Source organism: Gouania willdenowi, chromosome 22 (genome assembly GCF_900634775.1).
Source record: "Gouania willdenowi chromosome 22, fGouWil2.1, whole genome shotgun sequence".
NCBI classification, from domain to species: Eukaryota; Metazoa; Chordata; class Actinopteri; order Blenniiformes; family Gobiesocidae; genus Gouania; species Gouania willdenowi.
Window position 1 is genome coordinate 9,373,418 of NC_041065.1, and position 18,237 is coordinate 9,391,654.

Genomic DNA, 18,237 nt, shown 5'->3' on the forward strand with positions numbered 1-18,237 from the left:
CTAGGTCACAAATCACCCAGTGTGGGGCTTGAACCCACGACCCTGAGATTAAGAGCCTCATGCTCTACCATCTGAGCTAACTGGGCTTGTGCTTTTAACATTTTCGGTATTTTTTCCTCATATAAAACTACAATAACTATGGAAAAACAGTGCCTTCACCAACCAGAATGTTCATCTATTGACGTGGCGCACTTCCAAAACCTAGGTCACAAATCACCCAGTGTGGGGCTTGAACCCACGACCCTGAGATTAAGAGCCTCATGCTCTACCATCTGAGCTAACTGGGCTTGTGCTTTTAACATTTTCGGTATTTTTTCCTCATATAAAACTACAATAAATATGGAAAAACAGTGCCTTCACCAACCAGAATGTTTGTCTATTGATGAAGCAGACTTCCACAACCTAGGTCAGAAATCACCCAGTGTGGGGCTTGAACCCACGACCCTGAGATTAAAAGTCTCATGCTCTACCATCTGAGCTAACTGGGCTAGTGCTTTTAACATTTTCGGTATTTTTTCCTCATATAAAACTACAATAAATATGGAAAAACAGTGCCTTCACAAACCAGAATGTTCATCTATTGACGAGGCGCACTTCCACAACCTAGGTCACAAATCACCCAGTGTGGGGCTTGAACCCACGACCCTGAGATTAAGAGCCTCATGCTCTACCATCTGAGCTAACTGGGCTTGTGCTTTTAACATTTTTGGTATTTTTTCCTCATATAAAACTACAATAAATATGGAAAAACACTGCCTTCACCAACCAGAATGTTCATCTATTGACTGGGCGCAGTTCCACAAATTAGGTCACAAACCACCAAGTGTGGGGCTTGAACCCACGACCCTGAGATTAAGAGCCTCATGCTCTACCATCTGAGCTAACTGGGCTTGTGCTTTTAACATTTTCGGTATTTTTTCCTCATATAAAACTACAATAAATATGGAAAAACAGTGCGTTCACAAACCAGAATGTTCATCTATTGACTGGGCGCAGTTCCACAAATTAGGTCACAAACCACCCAGTGTGGGGCTTGAACCCACGACCCTGAGATTAAAAGTCTCATGCTCTACCATCTGAGCTAACTGGGCTAGTGCTTTTAACATTTTCGGTATTTTTTCCTCATATAAAACTACAATAAATATGGAAAAACAGTGCGTTCACCAACCAGAATGTTCATCTATTGACTGGGCGCAGTTCCACAAATTAGGTCACAAACCACCCAGTGTGGGGCTTGAACCCACGACCCTGAGATTAAGAGCCTCATGCTCTACCATCTGAGCTAACTGGGCTTGTGCTTTTAACATTTTCGGTGTTTTTTCCTCATATAAAACTACAATAAATATGGAAAAACAGTGCGTTCACAAACCAGAATGTTCATCTATTGACTGGGCGCAGTTCCACAAATTAGGTCACAAACCACCCAGTGTGGGGCTTGAACCCATGACCCTGAGATTAAGAGTCTCATGCTCAACCATCCTATCGAACTCGGCTTTTGCATTTAACATTTCCGTTATTTATTTCTCGTATAAAACTACAATAAAATAGGAAAAGCAGTGCTTTCATCATACAGAATATTCCTCTATGGACAATTCACCCAGTATGGGGCTCGAACCCATGACCCTGAGATTAAAAGTCTCATGCTCTACCATCTGAGTTAACTGGGCTTGTGCTTTTAACATTTTTGGTATTTTTTCCTCATATAAAACTACAATAAATATGGAAAAACACTGCCTTCACCAACCAGAATGTTCATCTATTGACTGGGAGCAGTTCCACAAATTAGGTCACAAACCACCCAGTGTGGGGCTTGAACCCACGACCCTGAGATTAAGAGCCTCATGCTCTACCATCTGAGCTAACTGGGCTTGTGCTTTTAACATTTTCGGTATTTTTTCCTCATATAAAACTACAATAAATATGGAAAAACAGTGCCTTCACCAACCAGAATGTTCATCTATTGACGAGGCACACTTCCACACCCTTGGTCACAAATCACCCAGTGTGGGGCTTGAACCCACGACCCTGAGATTAAGAGCCTCATGCTCTACCATCTGAGCTAGTGCTTTTAACATTTTTGGTATTTTTTCCTCATATAAAACTACAATAAATATGGAAAAACAGTGCCTTCACCAACCAGAATGTTCATCTATTGACGAGGCACACTTCCACACCCTTGGTCACAAATCACCCAGTGTGGGGCTTGAACCCACGACCCTGAGATTAAGAGCCTCATGCTCTACCATCTGAGCTAACTGGGCTTGTGCTTTTAACATTTTCGGTATTTTTTCCTCATATAAAACTACAATAAATATGGAAAAACACTGCCTTCACCAACCAGAATGTTCATCTATTGACTGGGCGCAGTTCCACAAATTAGGTCACAAACCACCCAGTGTGGGGCTTGAACCCACGACCCTGAGATTAAGAGCCTCATGCTCTACCATCTGAGCTAACTTTGCTAGTATTTTCAACACTTGTGGTATTTTTCCTCATATAAAACTACAATAAATATGGAAAACCAGTGCCTTCACCAACCAGAATGTTCATCGATTGACAAGGTACAGTTCCAAAAATTAGGTCACAAACCACCCATTGTGGGGTTTGAACAGATGACCCTGAGATTAACAGCCTCATGCTCTACCATCCTCGAACTCGGCTTTTGCATTTAACATTTCCGTTATTTATTTCTCATATAAAACTCCAATAAAATAGGAAAAGCAGTGCCTTCATCATACAGAATATTCCTGTATGGACAATTCACCCAGTATGGGGCTCGAACCCATGACCCTGAGATTAAAAGTCTCATGCTCTACCATCTAAGCTAACTGGGCTTGTGCTTTTAACATTTTCGGTATTTTTTCTTCATATAAAACTACAATAAATATGGAAAAACAGTGCCTTCACCAAGCAGAATGTTCATCTATTGACTGGGCGCAGTTCCACAAATTAGGTCACAAACCACCCAGTGTGGGGCTTGAACCCACGACCCTGAGATTAAGAGCCTCATGCTCTACCATCTGAGCTAACTGGGCTTGTGCTTTTAACATTTGCTGTATTTTTTCCTCATATAAAACTACAATAAATATGGAAAAACAGTGACTTCACCAACCAGAATGTATGTCTATTGATGAAGCAGACTTCCACAACCTAGGTCAGAAATCACCCAGTGTGGGGCTTGAACCCACGACCCTGAGATTAAGAGCCTCATGCTCTACCATCTGAGCTATCTGGGCTTGTGCTTTCAACACTTGCTGTACTTTTTCCTCATATAAAACTACAACAAATATGGTGAAACAGTGCCTCGACCAACCAGAATGTTCATCTATTGACAAGGCGCACTTCCAAAACATAGGTCAGAAATCACCCAGTGTGGGGCTTGAACCCACGACCCCGAGATTAAGAGCCTCATGCTCTACCATCTGAGCTAACTGGGCTTGTGCTTTTAACATTTTCGGTATTTTTTCCTCATATAAAACTACAATAAATATGGAAAAACAGTGCCTTCACCAACCGGAATGTTCATCTATTGACTGGGCGCAGTTCCACAAATTAGGTCACAAACCACCCAGTGTGGGGCTTGAACCCATGACCCTGAGATTAAGAGTCTCATGCTCAACCATCCTATCGAACTCGGCTTTTGCATTTAACATTTCCGTTATTTATTTCTCGTATAAAACTACAATAAAATAGGAAAAGCAGTGCTTTCATCATACAGAATATTCCTCTATGGACAATTCACCCAGTATGGGGCTCGAACCCATGACCCTGAGATTAAAAGTCTCATGCTCTACCATCTGAGCTAACTGGGGTTGTGCTTTTAACATTTTCGGTATTTTTTCCTCATATAAAACTACAATAAATATGGAAAAACAGTGCCTTCACCAACCAGAATGTTCATCTATTGACTGGGCGCAGTTCCACAAATTAGGTCACAAACCACCCAGTGTGGGGCTTGAACCCACGACCCTGAGATTAAGAGCCTCATGCTCTACCTTCTGAGCTAGTGCTTTCAACACTTGCTGTACTTTTTCCTCATATAAAACTACAACAAATATGGTGAAACAGTGCCTCGACCAACCAGAATGTTCATCTATTGACAAGGCGCACTTCCAAAACATAGGTCAGAAATCACCCAGTGTGGGGCTTGAACCCACGACCCCGAGATTAAGAGCCTCATGCTCTACCATTTGAGCTAACTGGGCTTGTGCTTTTAACATTTTCGGTATTTTTTCCTCATATAAAACTACAATACATATGGAAAAACAGTGCCTTCACCAACCGGAATGTTCATCTATTGACTGGGCGCAGTTCCACAAATTAGGTCACAAACCACCCAGTGTGGGGCTTGAACCCATGACCCTGAGATTAAGAGTCTCATGCTCAACCATCCTATCGAACTCGGCTTTTGCATTTAACATTTCCGTTATTTATTTCTCGTATAAAACTACAATAAAATAGGAAAAGCAGTGCTTTCATCATACAGAATATTCCTCTATGGACAATTCACCCAGTATGGGGCTCGAACCCATGACCCTGAGATTAAAAGTCTCATGCTCTACCATCTGAGCTAACTGGGCTTGTGCTTTTAACATTTTCGGTATTTTTTCCTCATATAAAACTACAATAAATGTGGAAAAACAGTGCCTTCACCAACCAGAATGTTCATCTATTGACTGGGCGCAGTTCCACAAATTAGGTCACAAACCACCCAGTGTGAGGCTTGAACCCACGACCCCGAGATTAAGAGCCTCATGCTCTACCATCTGAGCTAACTGGGCTTGTGCTTTTAACATTTTCGGTATTTTTTCCTCATATAAAACTACAATAAATATGGAAAAACAGTGCCTTCACCAACCAGAATGTTTGTCTATTGATGAAGCAGACTTCCACAACCTAGGTCAGAAATCACCCAGTGTGGGGCTTGAACCCACGACCCTGAGATTAAAAGTCTCATGCTCTACCATCTGAGCTAACTGGGCTAGTGCTTTTAACATTTTCGGTATTTTTTCCTCATATAAAACTACAATAAATATGGAAAAACAGTGCGTTCACAAACCAGAATGTTCATCTATTGACGAGGCGCACTTCCACAACCTAGGTCACAAATCACCCAGTGTGGGGCTTGAACCCACAACCCTGAGATTAAAAGTCTCATACTCTACCAGCTGAGCTAACTGGGCTTGTGCTTTTAACATTTGCTGTATTTTTTCCTCATATAAAACTACAATAAATATGGAAAAACAGTACCTTCACCAACCGGAATGTTCATCTATTGACTGGGCGCAGTTCCACAAATTAGGTCACAAACCACCCAGTGTGGGGCTTGAACCCATGACCCCGAGATTAAAAGTCTCATGCTCTACCATCTGAGCTAACTGGGGTTGTGCTTTAACACTTTCGGTATTTTTTCCTCATATAAAACTACAATAAATATGGAAAAACAGCGCCTTCACCAACCGGAATGTTCATCTATTGATGAGGCGCACTTCCACAACCTAGATCACAAATCACCCAGTGTGGGGCTTGAACCCACGACCCTGAGATTAAAAGTCTCATGCTCTACCATCTGAGCTAACTGGGCTTGTGCTTTTAACATTTGCTGTATTTTTTCCTCATATAAAACTACAATAAATATGGAAAAACAGTGCCTTCACCAACCAGAATGTTTGTCTTTTGATGAGGCAGACTTCCACAACCTAGGTCACAAACCACCCAGTGTGGGGCTTGAACCCACGACCCCGAGATTAAGAGCCTCATGCTCTACCATCTGAGCTAACTGGGCTTGTGCTTTTAACATTTTCGGTATTTTTTCCTCATATAAAACTACAATAAATATGGAAAAACAGTGCCTTCACCAACCGGAATGTTCATCTATTGACGAGGCACACTTCCACAACCTTGGTCACAAATCACCCAGTGTTGGGCTTGAACCCACGACCCTGAGATTAAGAGCCTCATGTTCTACCATCTGAGCTATCTGGGCTTGCGCTTTCAACACTTGCTGTACTTTTTCCTCATATAAAACTACAACAAATATGGTGAAACAGTGACTCGACCAACCAGAATGTTCATCTATTGACGAGGCGCACTTCCAAAACCTAGGTCACAAATCACCCAGTGTGGGGCTTGAACCCACGACCCCGAGATTAAGAGCCTCATGCTCTACCATCTGAGCTAACTGGGCTGGTGCTTTTAACATTTTCGGTATTTTTTCCTCATATAAAACTACAATAAATATGGAAAAACAGTGCCTTCACCAACCGGAATGTTCATCTATTGACTGGGCGCAGTTCCACAAATTAGGTCACAAACCACCCAGTGTGGGGCTTGAACCCATGACCTTGAGATTAAGAGTCTCATGCTCAACCATCCTATCGAACTCGGCTTTTGCATTTAACATTTCCGTTATTTATTTCTCGTATAAAACTACAATAAAATAGGAAAAGCAGTGCTTTCATCATACAGAATATTTCTCTATGGACAATTCACCCAGTATGTGGCTCGAACCCATGACCATGAGATTAAAAGTCTCATGCTCTACCATCTGAGCTAACTGGGCTTGTGCTTTAAACATTTTCGGTATTTTTTCCTCATATAAAACTACAATAAATATGGAAAAACAGTGCGTTCACCAACCAGAATGTTCATCTATTGACGAGGCGCACTTCCACAACCTAGTTCACAAATCACCCAGTGTGGGGCTTGAACCCACAACCCTGAGATTAAAAGTCTCATGCTCTACCATCTGAGCTAACTGGGCTTGTGCTTTTAACATTTGCTGTATTTTTTCCTCATATAAAACTACAATAAATATGGAAAAACAGTGCCTTCACCAACCAGAATGTTTGTCTATTGATGAAGCAGACTTCCACAACCTAGGTCAGAAATCACCCAGTGTGAGGCTTGAACCCACGACCCTGAGATTAAAAGTCTCATGCTCTACCATCTGAGCTAACTGGGCTTGTCCTTTGAACATTTTCGGTATTTTTTCCTCATATAAAACTACAATAAATATGGAAAAACAGTGCCTTCACCAACCAGAATGTTCATCTATTGACGAGGCGCACTTCCACAACCTAGGTCACAAATCACCCAGTGTGGGGCTTGAACCCACAACCCCGAGATTAAGAGCCTCATGCTCTACCATCTGAGCTAACTTTGCTAGTATTTACAACACTTGTGGTATTTTTCCTCATATAAAACTACAATAAATATGGAAAACCAGTGCCTTCACCAACCAGAATGTTCATCGATTGACAAGGTACAGTTCCAAAAATTAGGTCACAAACCACCCATTGTGGGGTTTGAACAGATGACCCTGAGATTAAGAGCCTCATGCTCTACCATCCTATCGAACTCGGCTTTTGCATTTAACATTTCCGTTATTTATTTCTCATATAAAACTCCAATAAAATAGGAAAAGCAGTGCCTTCATCATACAGAATATTCCTGTATGGACTATTCACCCAGTATGGGGCTCGAACCCATGACCCTGAGATTAAAAGTCTCATGCTCTACCATCTGAGCTAACTGGGCTTGTGCTTTTAACATTTTCGGTATTTTTTCCTCATATAAAACTACAATAAATATGGAAAAACAGTGCCTTCACCCACCAGAATGTTCATCTATTGACTGGGCACAGTTCCACAAACTAGGTCACAAACCACCCAGTGTGGGGCTTGAACCCACGACCCCGAGATTAAGAGTCTCATGCTCAACCATCCTATCGAACTCGGCTTTTGCATTTAACATTTCCGTTATTTATTTCTCGTATAAAACTACAATAAAATAGGAAAAGCAGTGCTTTCATCATACAGAATATTCCTCTATGGACAATTCACCCAGTATGTGGCTCGAACCCATGACCATGAGATTAAAAGTCTCATGCTCTACCATCTGAGCTAACTGGGCTTGTGCTTTAAACATTTTCGGTATTTTTTCCTCATATAAAACTACAATAAATATGGAAAAACAGTGCCTTCACCAACCAGAATGTTTGTCTATTGATGAAGCAGACTTCCACAACCTAGGTCAGAAATCACCCAGTGTGAGGCTTGAACCCACGACCCTGAGATTAAAGGTCTCATGCTCTACCATCTGAGCTAACTGGGCTTGTCCTTTGAACATTTTCGGTATTTTTTCCTCATATAAAACTACAATAAATATGGAAAAACAGTGCCTTCACCAACCAGAATGTTCATCTATTGACGAGGTGCACTTCCACAACCTAGGTCACAAATCACCCAGTGTGGGGCTTGAACCCACGACCCCGAGATTAAGAGCCTCATGCTCTACCATCTGAGCTAACTTTGCTAGTATTTTCAACACTTGTGGTATTTTTCCTCATATAAAACTACAATAAATATGGAAAAACAGTGCCTCCACCAACCAGAATGTTCATCTATTGACGAGGTGCACTTCCACAACTTAGGTCACAAATCACCCAGTGTGGGGCTTGAAGCCACGACACTGAGATTAAGAGCCTCATGCTCTACCATCCTATCGAACTCGGCTTTTGCATTTAACATTTCCGGTATTTATTTCTCGTATAAAACTACAATAAATTAAGAAAAGCAGTGCCTTTATCATACAGATTAATCCTTTATGGACAATTCACCCAGAATGGGGCTCGAACCCATGTCCCTGAGATTAAAAGTCTCATGCGCTACCATCTGAGCTAACTGGGCTTGTGCTTTTAACATTTTCGGTATTTTTTCCTCATATAAAACTACAATAAATATGGAAAAACAGTGCCTTCACCAACCAGAATGTTTGTCTATTGACTGGGCGCAGTTCCATAAATTAGGTCACAAACCACCCAGTGTGGGGCTTGAACCCACAACCCTGAGATTAAAAGTCTCATGCTCTACCATCTGAGATAACTGGGCTCACACATACTCTATTTGCGGTAATTTTTCTTCATATAAAACTACAATAAATATGGAACAACATTGCCTTCACAAACCAGAATTTTCCTCTGTGGACAAAACGCAGTTCCACAAATTGGGTCACTCATCACCCAGTGTGGGGCTTGAACCCACAACCCTGAGATTTAGTGCCTCATGCTCTACCGTCCTATTGATCTCGGCTTTTGCGTTCAACGTTTGCCTGACATTTTTCGCTTGCCCTTTTCCAGCCTCTGAGCCAATCAACACGCAGAGCACATGTAAACAAAGACGAACATATGCAGAGAAAGCTGCAGGTAACAATGATGCCTTCATGGCCATGGGAAACCACATCACTCGTTGAATAAACTACATTGGGTCTCAGTCCGTTACAATATCATAATTATGACTGCATTCCTTTGACTTCGTCCTTTTATGCCTGGCATCCTACTAGGTATGTACAGAAAATGTAAGATGAGGAAGAAAGCAAAGTTAGATTTGTCGCCTCCATAACACACCCACTAAGAAGAAGAAGAGGCAGTAGAACTTATTCATGTTAGAAGCAGAAACTTGGATAGCGTAAGCTGTTTGTTGATGTTTTATTGCAGGATCACGTGGTGTCACGTGAATACACCTGAGCCAGGTGGAGATTGACGGAGCAAAGCCGCGGCGCTGACACAGCAATACACATCTACAACAATGAGTGGCCCAAAGAAAAGAAGAGTCGACAGTAAGTGACAAGTGTTTAATAATGAATGGACTTTTCACTGAAGTCTGGTCAAAGGCTGTATGCCTTATTATTTGCAAAGAAACCGTTGCGGTTTTAAAGAAATACAACATTTACCGTCACTTTTCCTACATGCTGCTAATTATGCTAATAACCATTATAAACAAATTATGTTGGAAGGTTTTTTCATGCAAATACTTTTTATTTAACTGAGCCACTTTTACATATATATATAGATATATATATCGTGTGCGTGTGTTTGTTATGTGAACTTTCATGTCCCACCTGTGCCCATTCCCCCCAAATATTCCTGACAAATAACACATGTGAAAATGTGTTGAACCAACAGGGAACAAGTATTATAATAATTCATAATAAATAAAAAACTAAATGAAACTCATTTTCTGAATTAAAAAAAAAAAAACGCAGTAGAAAAATAAGTATGAAATGAACTAACAGGGAACAAGTATCATCATGTTTCATAATGCAAGTATATTTCATAAATAAATCAAAACTGAAAAACTAAATGAAATTATTTACCTGCATAAAAAAACAAATGTAAAAGTACAGCAGTCCAATAATTCAGGAAACAACAGCACTTTGTTTGCAATCTGTGCCAAAAAGCTCAAGAAAACAAAAAAGGAAATTAATGTTTTAAATCATCGAACAAAAGTTTGTTTATGGTTGCGCTCCACTTCACATGCCGATTGAACGATACATTTTGATCCCAGTCGCATATCTAATGCAGTCTTAATTGAATTGTCTTTTAATTTCTGATACATTTTAGGATTCTAAATTTGCCGAGTGATGATCTTTGTTGGAGATGGAGAAAAGCTTTTTAAGAAGATTGGCATGAAACTGAAAATTTCAACCTGTCGTTTCTCCATTCTTTACCACACACTTTGAGAAGCACTGCTCTACTAACAGGCCTGTCTCTCCTTAAATGTTCAAACGTTTCTTTAGAATTGGGGCTAAATTTGGGTGAAAGTTGCAAATCTTACATATGGTTGACTTGTTATGAAGTTTTATAAATTTGAACTTTAGACAAGAAGAAGAATGTATGTATGTATCAGGTGCTGGCCCGGCCCGTCTGTCAGTTTTTAAAAGTCCATGTGGCCCCTCAGCCAAAAAGTTTGCCCATCTGGGCTCATGCTTGCAAAATTTCTGTAGTTTTTTTTCCCATACAAAACTACATTTTTAAATCAAAGTTAAAGGCACTCTTTTTCTCTACTGTGTACGGTTGAGAGGGAGATTTTTGGTCATCTTGTTGATGTAATGTGTTTGTTGATGAGTTGTTTTTTTGCCGATTTTAATGTTCTTATAGATTTTAAGCTGTTGAATGTTTTCTGTTGCACTTTTTGATCATGTAAAGCACATTGAGTTCCCTTGTGTATGAAATGCGCTATACAAATAAATTTGCCTTGCTTAAATAAAAAATCTGTGTAGTTTGTGTCTGACAGTCTGATGATCTGTTGAAGCAAATTTGGTGTCCATTCACCAACAATTATTGGAGAAGTTTTATTTTTTTCAGGGAGAAACAAAAACAGATAAATTGACTTTTTAATTTGCAATTGGTTTGAATATACAAAAGTTCCTACAGCATTGGGGTTACATTTTCTTTAAAGTTGCAAATCTGTAGCAAGTTATGGCACATTGATTGTAAATTCTGGGGAGGTACGAGAATGGCCTTCCTAAACCTTGAGCATGAAACAGAAAATGTTTCTCTTTTCACATTCTTAAAGAGCTATTTTACTGTTCTAATATATGTAATTGCAAAATTGATATCTTTTGAGATTTGAAGAATAGTCCAAATTTTTATTACAATTTTTTAATTGGGGGGGGGGGGGGGGGGGGGGGGCACAGAGGCTTTTTGGGAACCACTGGGTTAAGTGAAACCCTCTAACTACAGTAAGTGGTGATATGCACCTATTCAAGTTGGTTGCAACACGCCAATAACTGAGAAATAAGAGGAAGAAGCCTGGTAATAGAGATATCCCGGATATACTTATCCAGCTATATAATATAAGCCTTTAATAAAATATAAGTATAAGTTTTTTTCTCTGTTATGTCATTTTTGCAAAGATTTGTCAGTGTATTTTGGCATTAAATGATATTGTGGCATTGTGACTTTCTTAAAATATTTTTGTCTTATTACATGATGTCCATTTTTGATTATAACAGCTGTTGCAAAACATATACTTTAATTGTTTTAACCATGACACGTTATATCACTGTAGGACAGATCACTCTCACAAAATGTTTTCTTTGTAACAGGAATTAATGCATTGAAGTATGTTATAGTATACTGCAATATGGAACATTTAAATAAATAAAACAGTTTGATAAAGATTTGTGAAGCCAGCTGTTAAGAATGAAAGTTGGACCCAAAAAGCAGATATCCAACAGATTAGCAAAAGTTAGTTTATCTATAATATTGTATAGAGTTGGGCAGGGCAGGGCTCCGGAAGACTAGGAGAGCGCGGGACCAGGAGATGGACAGAGATGAGCTAGAGGACTGAACAGGGGAAGATGGACTAGTAAGTATCTTGCAGGTGAGTTGTTAGAGTAGTAGAGATAGATACCTAGGCAGATGGGCAGGTAAGCATGGGCAGGCAGGCAGACTGAGGCAGGTTCTGGACAAAAGGGTAAATTGAGGTAAGTATCAAAATTCAAACTGTGCAAAAAAAAAAAAAAAAAGTATCCAAAATGCTGGTACTGACTGAGTAAAAGTCACAGAAAAACTGACAGCATGTTGTTGTAAACTCAAGCCTTTTGTACAGCTGAGGGGTATTCCATAAGGCGGGTTATGTTCAAACTCTGAGTATGTTCAGGCTTAAATGAGGGAAACTCTGAGTATCCCATTCCTAAACGCGAGGTATGTTCTTCTCTGAGTATGTTACCCTGGCAACATTGTCCATGAACTAAACCTGGTCGCTGGCAGGTTTTATCAAAGAAACCCTGGGTTTCTACCTGGCTCCGCCCACCTGAACACCGTTTCTGAACACTTTAATGTACCTTAACACCCTTCCCTGTAACACATTAGTAACAACACGAACCACAGACGTATTCACATCATTACTAATGTTGTGTTGCTTTACGTTTTTTTTTTTTTTTTTTGTGATAACGGTAATTTTCTTTATAACATTGTAGATGTAGATCATTAAGTGAAAGTCACTGAGAGGTTGATCTGCATTAAAACATCTTCTGACGTCTGTAGTTAAGTTCTCTGAAAACAAACCTGTGGATATGTTAACCCAGAGTTCATGGATAGACTCAGAGTTTGTTAACCCTCCTTTATGGAATACCCCTCAGGTTGTAGATTGTGACAACAATGCTGCTTCCGAATAGTCCCTCCTATCTCCTTTCCTATCCACTTTTCCAAGGAGAGAAGTTAGGGAAAAGCGATCACATTTGTTTTGACAATCAGACGCACTTCAACTGCCGTGGGTAAAAAACTAAACATTTCTTTTATAACACTTTCCGCTGATATCATCTCAAAAATCACAAGGTTTAAATGTAAATCAAAGGAAAAGAGGCTACCAGACTACGAGGAACAAAAGTGAAACTAAAAGAACGTCACATTGAAAATGGTTGCTCACACTCACCTTCCACTCAGAAATATAGATTATGTTGAAAAAAATCTCTTTGATCCCTTTTTCTTGAACCACAGAGTGTCTGTTTTATGTCAGCTATAATCTGATAATATGTCTTACATGTCATAATATATGGATTTTAGATTATTTATTTAAAGTTGTTCAAAGCATATTATTGCATTGGTAACTTATATGATCTCCGTCACTTAATATGAGTGTCCTTGAGCCCTCGGGTGTGCGTTTCCCTTTAAATGTTGTCGCCGCAAGGATATGTGGGTCAGCATTATCTCGTCTCCTTTGGTAAAGGATGCATCAGTGTTTCCTAGGCTAAAGGAGGTAAAAACAAATTTAAAAAGGGGAAGCATTGAGCCTTTTTTTCCTGAGCTTAAAGAGAACTTGGAAGCTCTTTATCATGGCTACCACTTAAACACTTCCAGAGGTGAAGGAACAGTGGAGAGGAGATAGGAGGGACTATTCGGACGCGGCCCAGCTCTGTTAGGTAATAGCTGATCAAGCCCCTCCTTTTCATTGCCTTTGTAGTTGTTCCAATAGATACTGCTGCATTATGTCTCTTCAGCATGACAGAGATATCAGACAATTTCATTCAGCATCAATAATTATACTGTAATCTAACATTGGATACCGGAATCTGTCTTTGTTGAACTAATGTATATGCCTGATATGTCAAGCAAGCTTTTGGCGCATTGCTTTAGTTTGCTGAAGAAGAAAAACATGGTTGTTTTCTCCATCATTTGGTATTTTGCTGGTAAATATTATTTTTGTCTAAATTTTCTAGTAGCATGAAATAAAAGGTGACCTGTTTATCTTTTCTGCAGTTTGTTCAGAAATCTCTCTAGGTCTGGAGGTTCTTCAGTCACCCATTGATCTCATCACACAGCCAAGAGATAAAGTGCAGATTTCCTGCAGACATAACATAACAAATTTTAGAGTTATGTTGTGGTACCAACAGCAATCTGGGGACATGGCCATGAAACTCATTGGACATCTGTATTTCAAGAATGTGGAAATGGAGGAACCATTTGAAAGAGATTTTAATATTTCTGGAGATTTAAGTGGAGCCACAGAAAAAGAAAGTTTGCTTTTGCTAAGCCTCGGTAAACCAGAGCACAGTGCAATGTACTATTGTGCAGCTCGAGAAGCACAGTGACCAAAACCTACTCTGAACTTTACAAAAACTAAACGAACATCAGTGGTTTTGAATTGCAATGCATGCCGCCACCTGGTATTGTGGTTAAGTTTTAGCTAACTTTAGTTTGTTTTCTGTTTTTCTCTCTCGCTTTAAAAGAAAGTACACAGCCTGAGGAAGCATTTAGTTGCTTCTCTCTATGTTATTGAGGAAAACTGGTCTTTGAATCAATGCATGGAGTGGAACAATTGGGGATTTAGCATTAAGTCCGGGTAAAGCCCACAATTGATGAAAATAATCTGTTATTACATCATAGAAAACACTGTTTTACAGTAAAACTTCAACTTTAATGACAACGTTATTGAATTTAAGTTAAAAACAAACACTTAAAATAATCTGTAATACTGGTTATTGTGATCATGCAAATCACTATTCTTAAAATCAGAAATATTAAAATTCAATAATCTGATTAATTGTGAAACAGCACAAATCATTTTATTTTTATCATCATTTATAACATTTGTGTGCATTTGTTGAACGGACTGGGTGGGACGCTCAAGCTATGCCCAAGCATGCTTCAGTTTATAGCGATACAAACACATGGTTTTTACTCGGTCCAGAGAGGAAGAAGGGAGTCGATATTCATTGGAGGTTGTTTTTTTGTTTTTTTGTTTTTTTTGTTTTTTTTTTGGGGGGGGGGTACATGCGGGGGAGGTAAACTAATAATAATCTGATCATTTGTGTTGCTGGAAAATATATTAATTGGTAATATACAGTCATGCATTACAGTTTTTTCCTGTTTAAACATACACAAAACACAAAGACAAAAAAAATAAATAAATGAAACAGATTAAACCCAACATCCTTCACCCATCCCACCCTGGCTCAAATGGAGTTCACACAAACTATGCTTGACAAAACAGCACTCAGTCTGGCAGGACTTGCAATTCCTTGAAGTACGAAATAAAAGATTACCATAACTTATCAGTACACGCTCTCATCGTGCATTTATTCTTCTCAAGTTTAAGGAAAAACATGATATATGTAATTTACAGTGTGATACAGGGGGAGGGTTAGGGGATTTCCACTGAAGGAGGAGGCGGTGTTTGGCAATCAAAAAGGTAAAAATGTATCATTTCTTTTTAGGCCAAATTTAGTTGTGTTGTGTGTGGCTTTACAGGAGTGCCAAAGATGGTAATAAATGGGCAAGGTTGTAAATCAATTCCCTTTACAGTGGAAATTATATGAAAATAACTGGACCGCTAGTTATGCAGGCGAGGGCAAAAGAAAAACATATGACTCAAATGACACTGTGAATTTGAGCAACGGTCACATTTGTCTTTTGACCTCCAGGAAGATTTTAGACAACCTTAATTTGGAAAAATGAACCCTGTATATCACCTTAAACTGGATAAGTGCCAGTCGTGCACAAGATGAAACCATGCCCCACCAATCTTCATCAATTTGAAGACCAATTTCCTGAATATGTAGTCTTTTCGTCATATATGTACAGCTACATACACAAATGTTGTTTGCTGCATTCAACCCACCCCTGAGGAGCGGTGGGCTGCCACAGAGCTGTGCCTGGGGAACAGTTGGGGGATAAGGGACCTGTTCAACGTTACACAGTGATGACCCGGTCAAGAACTGAACCACTGACCCTCTGAAGAAGGCCTATTCCTTAACCACTAGGCCACATAACACATCTTGTGCATCTTGTTTGGAAAAAAAACTTTCATTCATTCATTTACTTGCCCACTTTCATTCATCCTGCATTTTCCTGTTCATTGTTTGCATTTCATCATTTCTCCACAGGAGTGCAGACATAGCCCATCATCTTGCATTCTGACAACAGTATATTTGATAGTAATCCCAGTCTGGCCACTGTGGCTTCAATAGTATCACACTTTACAAAATTATTTATTTTTATTTATTATTTTTTGCATGGTCTCGTCAACAAACACGTAGTCAAAATATAGAACCAGTAGAAGGTTCAACATAGTGAAAGAGGTTTGATAAAACACAATTTTTGAAAACTTGAAGATGGAGCAACAATCTAAATTAATTTATCCAACGTCCTGGAGATGAAAATATACACTTTTTTAAATACAAATATTACAAAGTTCTTAAGACTAAGGTCTTGTGTTTTTGTTTATACTGTTTAGTTTTCTATTTGGGGATAAATAGGAGTATGTACTGTATCAAAACTCAGGATGAAGACACTTTAATTGAATGACATCTACTGACTTTCTGTGGAATTATATTCAAACAGCTTTGAACAAGGCATACAAGGTTTTTGTAGCACCATTATACTGTCTCGCTTTGCAAAACTAATAAACAATACCACGCACAACCTTTGAAAACAAAACACACAACAAAAAACTATAACCACTCCTAATAATAATACATCTATTTTATAAAGCTCTTTTTACAGAATTAAGGTATTATTCTTTCACTCTACACTTAGTGGTGGTAAACTACTGTCACAGCAAATTTGCGGTTGACCTCATTTGGAGACATGATTGGAGCCCTGGTTGAATGATGGAGTCCAGTCAAAGCATGATGATTTTATAAAAAAAAGGGTTTATTATAAACTAAATAAAAAAGAGTATAAAAAAAGGTGCCCCATTCTGTATAGGAAGGAAAGGTGGCCAGCAACAACGCAGGATGGTCAAAAAGCTCCGGCCAGAGGAAAAAGCAAGACTGACTAAAAAAGTTCTTCACACACACATTTCTACACAGTTAAACCCTATACCCCCGACAGATAATAAAGAATAGGCCTTGGAGATGGCACCATCGGTATCTGACACGATAGAAGATGTGCGTAGGAATGGGTGCATGTGTGTTGTATTGTGTGTGTGTGAGGGTGTGTGTGTGTCTGGCCTTCAGATAGAGCTGTGTTATGGGAGCGTAAGCTACTGACCTCGAAAGAGGAGCATGAGACAGCAGAAATGGAAAATTACAAGGCATTAAGTTGAATAAGGTCTATGAGAAAATATATGAGCAAACATATGAGTAAACATATGAGTAAAAATAATTAACCAATTTTGTCATCACACTACTATTGTAGCCACAGCTGCCCTGGGGCAGACTGACCCACCGACCACCACCAACACTCACTCACACACTACATTCATACTAGGCAATGTGGGTGAAGTGTTTTGCCCAAGAACACAGTGACAGATAGAGTTTAGAAAATGATTTAAAGCATTGTGTCTGAAAGCAAAGATGAAAATTAGTTAAACTTGTTAAGTTTAACTAATGTGCACTGTTAACTGCTAAATTAATGCACATTTTTAAATCCTCATATAGATTATTCCAGTCTCACACCACAGATGCACATACCTTTCAGAGTTGAATGGATAAAATTGTGATTTTATTTTTAAGCCCTGACATGAACACTTATGTCCTTTCTCTATATGTTTGGTATTTTCTCCAGCTACTCTGGTTTCCTCACACCAGACAAAACCCGTTGTTCTTTCCTGTGCTCAAATTGGTCATGATTGTGAATGTTGACATCAAAGTTGATAACGTGGCCCTCGGTTCAGTCGATCACATTTTTGTGGCCCGCTGTGATAGAAGTTTTCCATCTTTGACCTTAATGATCTAAACTTGTACTGACTATCATTTAATAATGTTATGTTTGTCAATAAAAATCATCCAGTCTCTTTGAAAATAATTTCTCAAATATCTTTGAGAACTGTGATAGCAAGGAAACAGATGTAGAATTTGTGAATAGTTGATTACTGCTGGCCTTGTATAATGGTATAACTTTAATAAGCTACCTGTTTCGAATGACAAGTTGCCCTTAATTATTTTCCTCTTCAGTGACGTGTCAATGTTATTCCAATCTGTGTATGTTTTATAGGTATTTTTGTTTAA

The 18,237-nt window shown here is 39.2% G+C and overlaps 14 non-coding genes and 1 gene segment (V, D, J or C); 1 reads left to right on the forward strand and 14 right to left on the reverse strand.

Annotated features, from left to right (window-relative positions):
- The window catches only part of LOC114456123 (T-cell receptor beta-2 chain C region-like), a 297,915-nt gene that overhangs the window by 272,747 nt on the left and 6,931 nt on the right, over positions 1 to 18,237 (forward strand).
- trnak-cuu (transfer RNA lysine (anticodon CUU)) lies at positions 14 to 86 on the reverse strand. Its single transcript has one exon. It is a non-coding gene; the product is annotated as a tRNA-Lys (tRNA).
- On the reverse strand, positions 215 to 287 carry trnak-cuu (transfer RNA lysine (anticodon CUU)). Its single transcript has one exon. It is a non-coding gene; the product is annotated as a tRNA-Lys (tRNA).
- trnak-uuu (transfer RNA lysine (anticodon UUU)) lies at positions 416 to 488 on the reverse strand. Its single transcript has one exon. It is a non-coding gene; the product is annotated as a tRNA-Lys (tRNA).
- trnak-cuu (transfer RNA lysine (anticodon CUU)) lies at positions 617 to 689 on the reverse strand. The gene has a single exon. It is a non-coding gene; the product is annotated as a tRNA-Lys (tRNA).
- trnak-uuu (transfer RNA lysine (anticodon UUU)) lies at positions 1,019 to 1,091 on the reverse strand. Its single transcript has one exon. It is a non-coding gene; the product is annotated as a tRNA-Lys (tRNA).
- On the reverse strand, positions 1,220 to 1,292 carry trnak-cuu (transfer RNA lysine (anticodon CUU)). The gene has a single exon. It is a non-coding gene; the product is annotated as a tRNA-Lys (tRNA).
- trnak-cuu (transfer RNA lysine (anticodon CUU)) lies at positions 1,796 to 1,868 on the reverse strand. The gene has a single exon. It is a non-coding gene; the product is annotated as a tRNA-Lys (tRNA).
- Positions 2,189 to 2,261, reverse strand: trnak-cuu (transfer RNA lysine (anticodon CUU)). The gene has a single exon. It is a non-coding gene; the product is annotated as a tRNA-Lys (tRNA).
- Positions 2,963 to 3,035, reverse strand: trnak-cuu (transfer RNA lysine (anticodon CUU)). The gene has a single exon. It is a non-coding gene; the product is annotated as a tRNA-Lys (tRNA).
- On the reverse strand, positions 3,365 to 3,437 carry trnak-cuu (transfer RNA lysine (anticodon CUU)). Its single transcript has one exon. It is a non-coding gene; the product is annotated as a tRNA-Lys (tRNA).
- Positions 4,910 to 4,982, reverse strand: trnak-uuu (transfer RNA lysine (anticodon UUU)). Its single transcript has one exon. It is a non-coding gene; the product is annotated as a tRNA-Lys (tRNA).
- Positions 5,512 to 5,584, reverse strand: trnak-uuu (transfer RNA lysine (anticodon UUU)). Its single transcript has one exon. It is a non-coding gene; the product is annotated as a tRNA-Lys (tRNA).
- trnak-cuu (transfer RNA lysine (anticodon CUU)) lies at positions 5,713 to 5,785 on the reverse strand. The gene has a single exon. It is a non-coding gene; the product is annotated as a tRNA-Lys (tRNA).
- On the reverse strand, positions 6,115 to 6,187 carry trnak-cuu (transfer RNA lysine (anticodon CUU)). Its single transcript has one exon. It is a non-coding gene; the product is annotated as a tRNA-Lys (tRNA).